The 6,557-nt window shown below is 39.9% G+C and overlaps 1 long non-coding RNA gene across 1 annotated transcript; it reads left to right on the plus strand.

Moving 5' to 3' along the window:
* The first annotated feature begins 653 nt into the window (after positions 1–653).
* Positions 654–1,845, plus strand: LOC117954469. The gene is made up of 2 exons (XR_004658826.1): positions 654–1,125; positions 1,211–1,845. It is a non-coding gene; the product is annotated as an uncharacterized LOC117954469 (long non-coding RNA).
* The last annotated feature ends 4,712 nt before the right edge of the window (positions 1,846–6,557 follow it).

A 6,557-nucleotide genomic window follows, 5' to 3' on the forward strand; every position in this document is an offset into this window, starting at 1 on the left:
GACCAGTTGGGGGTGAGAGAAAGAGAGAGAGAGATGGAGAATTGTAGCAGAGGGTGTTGAGCAGGAACATGGAGGTAGCAGGTGACTCCAACCACAGCTCCAGAGCCAGAAACACCTCCAGGAAGTGATAGGAGGAAAGGGGCGAGAGAGCATAAGACTCCAGGAAAGGCAAGAAGTTCAGGGAACACTAAAGAAATAGTGATGAATTGAAACCATCCGTTGGCCAAACAGAAATGTGACTCCGTGTATTGTTGCAAATAAACTCAGTATCTGTCCCTGGTTGGCTAGTTCTGACACACAGTATTAGTTAGGATACATATGGATATACGATAAAGGGACTGTATTTACATAGCGCTTTTCTAATCTAAGACTGCTCCAAGCGCTTTTACATAATACAGGAACCATTCACACACTGTGGCCGAGGGTGCCGTACAAGGTGTAAACACTCACACACATGTACACACTGATGGCGCAGCATCGGGGGCAACTCGCGGTTCAGTGTCTTGCCCAAGGACACTTGGACATGGCACTGCAGGGCCAGGTATCGAACCACCAACCTTCAGATTGGCAGGCAACCAGTGATCCACATCCGCCCTGTATATGTGTATGGATCTTAAGGTAGAGTAGTGGTGTGTTTGGTACGTAGTGGGGTGGGCATCAGCAGACGCCTCCTGATAAGATATCATCACCATACTTATGCCATGATGCGATATCATTGCGATTTTAAACATATTGCAATATTCTGCAATATATTGCAATTTATAACCTTTTTTCTTTCTTCTAAAATTTCCCGAGTTCAAACGACGTCTCGAAAAGGAAGCTTTGTCAACATCTGTTTTATCAAAATGATACATTTCTCTGTTTGTTCATATCACTTCAATTTTATTGCTGCAAAATGGGATTGTCAAGCAGACAAACTGACCACCACATATATAACGTATAATAACAGATTCATACTTGGCGCCTGTGTATCGATACAGTATTGCCAATGAAAGTACAATTTACTAATAATACTTAAGAGGAACAAATATGAGCATTCATTAGATTAGAGACAATTTAAGATGATTTTCAGATTTACTAGACCCTGGAACCAGCTAGCGTTAAGCATGTATTACTGTTTTGAAGGTATTAAAAGTGTGGCTTGGTAAAGGGAAGTTTGGGGTCCCCTGCTAGAGCTGTTGCCCCCGGTGACGAAGATGAATGGATGGAGTTATTGAAAGTGTACTTTAAACGTGTTTTGAGACTTGATGCATCAAAAAAGTGTTTGGATTATTTTTGGACACTGCGATTCAGTTGACTTGCTATCTGGCCTTTGGATTTTTGCCTTCTCACTTTGGTGGTGTGTGTTTATATGCTGTGCACATTTTATGTGGAGTCAAGAAACCAGTAAAAATAAGATAAGTTTATATGTTAACAAATACTTTTTTTCTCTTTTTGGAATCACGTTTTTTTTCTCCTCATTTGTCTGTTTTACTCAAGTCTTCCAGATGATGGCGGTATAAATCAGTTTTTAATTAGTTTAATTTTGCTTTTTTACTATACCAAATGCCATAATTGTTTGCTGATTACATTTTGGATTTATTATTTTTATTCAATTACGCTAATGTAGGAATAGTGTGTTTTTAGTTTTCTCTTTGGAGACCTTTATTTTACAGATTTGTGCATGGACAGTTTCAAAATAAACTTCTGAGTTTGGTATTTTGCAAAACTAACATTATGGAGACCATTTATTGTTTTGGCATTTAACAGGATGTTTTAAAGAAGACCGTTTCATTTGTGCTTTCTCCATTGTCATTTTAACCGGTTTCAACTTTAACACATCTGTTACTTTTTATAAATAAAAATCTAAGCTCTGACTGAAAGAACCACAAAAGTTGTTTTTTTAATGTTTTAGCCCACACAGTACACTTTATGCCAACCATTTTGCAAGCTGTTTTTGACATTTCCATTTGTTTCATACATTATGAAAACCTGTATGCAGACTTTGGAGACTTGTTTAAGTTGCCAGTAAAGTCTGCATGAATTCAAGTCAAAGTTGCTCTATTATTTTAGAATAATGCTGTGTAGACCTGATGGATTCATCAACACTTAGACAGCGATGGATTGCACAACTCAGTGAAATTTCAAATATTCAATTTTTTATGGCATGCAGAAGTTAAAGGATGCTTGGATCAAGAGAAAAAAACATAAAAAAATTATAGCATTCATTTAAAATTGGTCACCTTAATTATAATGTGTATATAACATAAGAGAGCTAACACTTGCAAACATACCGGAGAAGCGCAGAAAAGCAGCATAAGGTAAAAAGGGAGATGGTTTGGTGTTTATTACAATATTTTCTATTCTCAAACACAATATCCCATCAGGCCAAAGTGCATTATGGTACAGACAGGGTGATATATTTTCCTATCTTCATCCAAATCCCAAATCTAAAGATGATACTAATACACTGCCCACACATTGAGATATTATATTATATTGAGAGTATATTATTAGCATCTATGGAGGCAAAAAATTATAAAAATTATACAAAAGTTACAAAAAACGCCCTACTGATCAACTGAAAATATCCACCGATTTTGACAATATGGCTGCATTATAAAAAAAAGTAAACTCACGTTGGAATATTAAGTGTGTGATTTACATAAAAAATGTAATTCAAGACATTAGGTTATTTTTCAAGTACGAGCATGATGTTGTGTAATACCCATCGGTATTTAATAGAGCTCTCCGAGCTCATTTAATATTTCCTATAAAAATCAATGTTTTCAATAATAATATCATCATCCAGTTATGATATTTCTTCTTCTCTCTTACGTCTTCGTGTCCGCTGCTGCCGGCTCTTCACCAAAAGGCGGAGGGTTGGTGAGAAGTCAAAAGTTTTGGGACGCTCTGAGTGTCTTGGACGCAGCTGAAGAGAGCCATTTCCTGCCAAATAGTGAGCCCGTCTAATCGTGACTGCAGCAGCCACTTCCTGCATTGTTACAGTACTTAATGAGGATTAAGTTGAAGCTGTCATGTTCCAACTGGCGGCCATTAGGCCTGCACCACGTGGAAAGAGGAGATAGGCTGATCTTAGCCCAGTTTGATTTCACAGCTGAGCCCTTCACCTGGTCAGGACCAGAACCAGGACCAGGACCTGCTGACTGACTCCATCCTGTCACATTGTAGCCTACATATAGGCCAATAGTATATCAAATCATCAACTTTTACATCCAGTCCTACATAAATTGATTTGATTTCCTATGGCAATTCATAACATTTTTTTTTTTTAAATCATCACACCATCTCATCATGCTAACTTTATAATGAATACACAAACTATTTATAAATAGATGGGGTACACAAAGAAAAAGACCAAGGGACTAAATGCAATACAACATCACAAAGCCTCAGAAAAAGCTAGCCTATTAAGATTATGACATTATCTTATAGGATCTGAGTTAATTAGTGTAAGAATATTTCACGTTTTTATATTTCTATAGGTGTTTCTGTATTGCTTTGCCTCTCTTTAAGTACATTAAAATACAAATTAACCTCTCATTTACTATTGTTTGAAGTGCCTTATAGCAGGCCCGCTGAGCATTGAAGCAAATCAAACATAATGGCAAAATATTAGAAATACAAACCGGGTCCATCATCCCTGTGGCCCAAAAATTATTTTCCTATGGACTTACATAGCTAAAGAAATGTCTGTTAATGAGTGGATAAAGCTTTTTAAGCGTCACAAACAAAGCCAAATGACTTGTTTTAACTATTAGAATTTTATCCATTCGGTCCGATGACATTTAGAAAGTCTACGGTTAAATTATTGGATCACCATTTATGTTAGCGGAGCGCTAAACTGGAAATCTCTAGTGCGCCTGCTCTACGGGCCACACATTGCGTGATCATCCTGGTTATTTTATACACAAGCAATTTCAAAGCAATTAACCCGGCAACCTTGATCACTGTATCCACTTCTTACTCTAAACCCATGGCTTCAGTCGGGATTTTAGAAATCCTGAGGTTGTGGGTTTAAGTCCCCCCATTCATCTCCCATACCGCCGGAAGCTCTCTAAAAAAACGTAATGATGCTTAGCTGTTTGCCTATTCTTTCTGTAAATACTTCTCAACAATACATTTTCTGTTCCCTATAAAGCCATGAATCATATTCTAGTGGGGAAATACAAGTTATTGGTCATTGGCACAGAGTTTGCACAGATGTTCATGGTCCCCAGAGGATGAATTTGGTGATCCCACTGGATGGAACGCCATAATTTGTGTAGATCCTAATGACTTTTTATCTTATGCCACTCCACACTAGCAGGTAGAACTTTTTTACTAATGCACACAAATGTCTACACAGATTGGCACAAAATTTGGCGCTGAGATTTCCGTTCCCCAGAGGACGTATCATGATGACTTTGACTTTTCCTCTAGCACCAACATTGATTTGACAGATTTGTTTCAGGGGGAAATGTCTGGACAACTGTTGGATGGAGTGTCCTGCAGTTTGGTGCAGCCATTTCCTGTCTTTGTGACTGACATATTAGACAGATAATTTTGTTTAGGGCGGGATTATGAGAAGATGGCCCCTTCGTACAGATTTGATTGCATTTGTACGTGAGAATCTGTAATCAGGAGATGGAACGGAAGGATGAGAGGATAGAAACAATCAGACCGGATGACACAGCAGCATCTAGAGAGAGTTTTTGTTGTCATTTAAAGTTCAAAAAACGCTGACATATCACTCAAAAGGGATGCCGTGAAAGAGGCCGCCAGCTGGATCCTTTATGGAGACGATTCTGCCACTTCTGATGTAGCAACCCAGCCATGTATGCTCTGGAGTGCATGGATCTGACTATAACTGCAAGCGTATTAAACTGGTTAATAATGCAATCATCCTTTAAATCACTATGATAAAGTAGGACGTCAATACTTTGTGTTGGGGTTGATGTTTTGGATTTTTATGTGGGGTCAGGGTAGGGTGACCAGACGTCCCCGGTTCCGAGTTTTGGTGACCTGTCCCCGGCTGGACCTGTCCCCGGAAATGTCCCTGGTTTTCACTGTGACTGACAGTCCCGATATTGGAATGAAAGAAAGAAAACGCCGACCAAACAGAGCCGATAGTGGCTCAAGACAAGCTCAAATAGGTTTTAGAAAGGCGTATTTTACGATGCTAAATCACTGATTATTTACATGGAGTCTGGTGGGTTTAGCAAACGCAATTTCGCGGGCCTTTATGTTTTAAAAAAGGATCTTAATCTTTAACAGAAAGGTCAACCTCCTTAGAAATCCTTTCCATAATGTTGTCTGTTAGGGGAAACAGCTCTAGGTCTAGTGTCCCCGTTTTAAGTTTTACAAAAATAAAAACAAGCCTATTTTGGGGGTAAATCCGCTTCTGAGCTGAAAACGTCCCCGGATTTTGTCTGAGAAAACTGGTCACCTTAGGTCAGGGAGTCATATTTAATGCTAGCCTGGGTCCTTAAAGGTGCATTATGAGTTCCTGCATGACTTCTGTTGTTCCATGTAAATACCAAACAAAACGGAGCAAGCTCGCTCCTCCTCCCATGTTTCTGCAACGGTCATGCCTAACTGACAAACTGCCACTAACCCCCGCCCCTTCCCCCAACCATCTTGTCAGTGATTGGCTGGAACGAGTTTGTTGTATTTTGGTGCACAGCCTGTGCCCCTTGTGTATGTTCGACGTTCGTGACCCAGTGTTGTCTCCCTAGACCGGGCTTTTTCACAGTGTATTCAGGGGGCAGGCAGCTAGCGGATCAAGGAGAGATGCCTCCGATTTGAGACAAAGGAAATCACGCTGGATCCATGCAGGAAGGTAATGAGGTGCTGAGGTTGGGATAAGGATCCAAAGGTGATGCTTATGCAGGTTCCTGTTCAGGAACATGAAGCTGAGGTTGCTGGTGTTTGACCAAAGTTTGCGTTTAGGGGATAATATGATGCTGGAGGTGCCAGACTTTATAAGGAGAAACATGCACCACATGACATGTTGTGTAGTTCCTAGACTTCCCAACACGGTCTAACTGACCTATCAGGGGCTCCGGGGCAAATCTTTATTAACTCCCCACCTCACACTCAGTGTACACACTCTGTCGACTCAAGGTTTCCATCCAGCATGGTGTTCTCAGCACATAGCCTTAGGTTTACTGTGTGTAGGTTATTGGTGGCAATTTGAATAAACACATCTTTTTCAAGGAACATGTGCTATGTAAGCAGAATATAAACTGAAATAGTTTCATTTTAAAGCTAGATCCAAACACAAGGACCCTCTATTAGATAGAATAAGTGAGTATATTATACTTTAATGGAGCAAGTTGTCTTACAAAAAATTGTTATTCAGATTACCAAAAACAACAAAGTAACCCTAGGATTTTTGAGGGCCCCCTGGGGGTCTAGGGACCTGGGGCAATTGATTTGCCACCTGTCCACAATTGGGAACCCAGTCTTGGTGTGTGGCTGCCTTGCACAGTATAGCTATTTCACTCATGCACTAGTGCTACATGCTGTTGAAAACTGTTTGCCCACTGTCTAAGTTGGTTTTGTTCTAGCCTACA

This window comes from Etheostoma cragini, chromosome 12 (assembly GCF_013103735.1).
Source record: "Etheostoma cragini isolate CJK2018 chromosome 12, CSU_Ecrag_1.0, whole genome shotgun sequence".
Classification (NCBI taxonomy): domain Eukaryota; kingdom Metazoa; phylum Chordata; class Actinopteri; order Perciformes; family Percidae; genus Etheostoma; species Etheostoma cragini.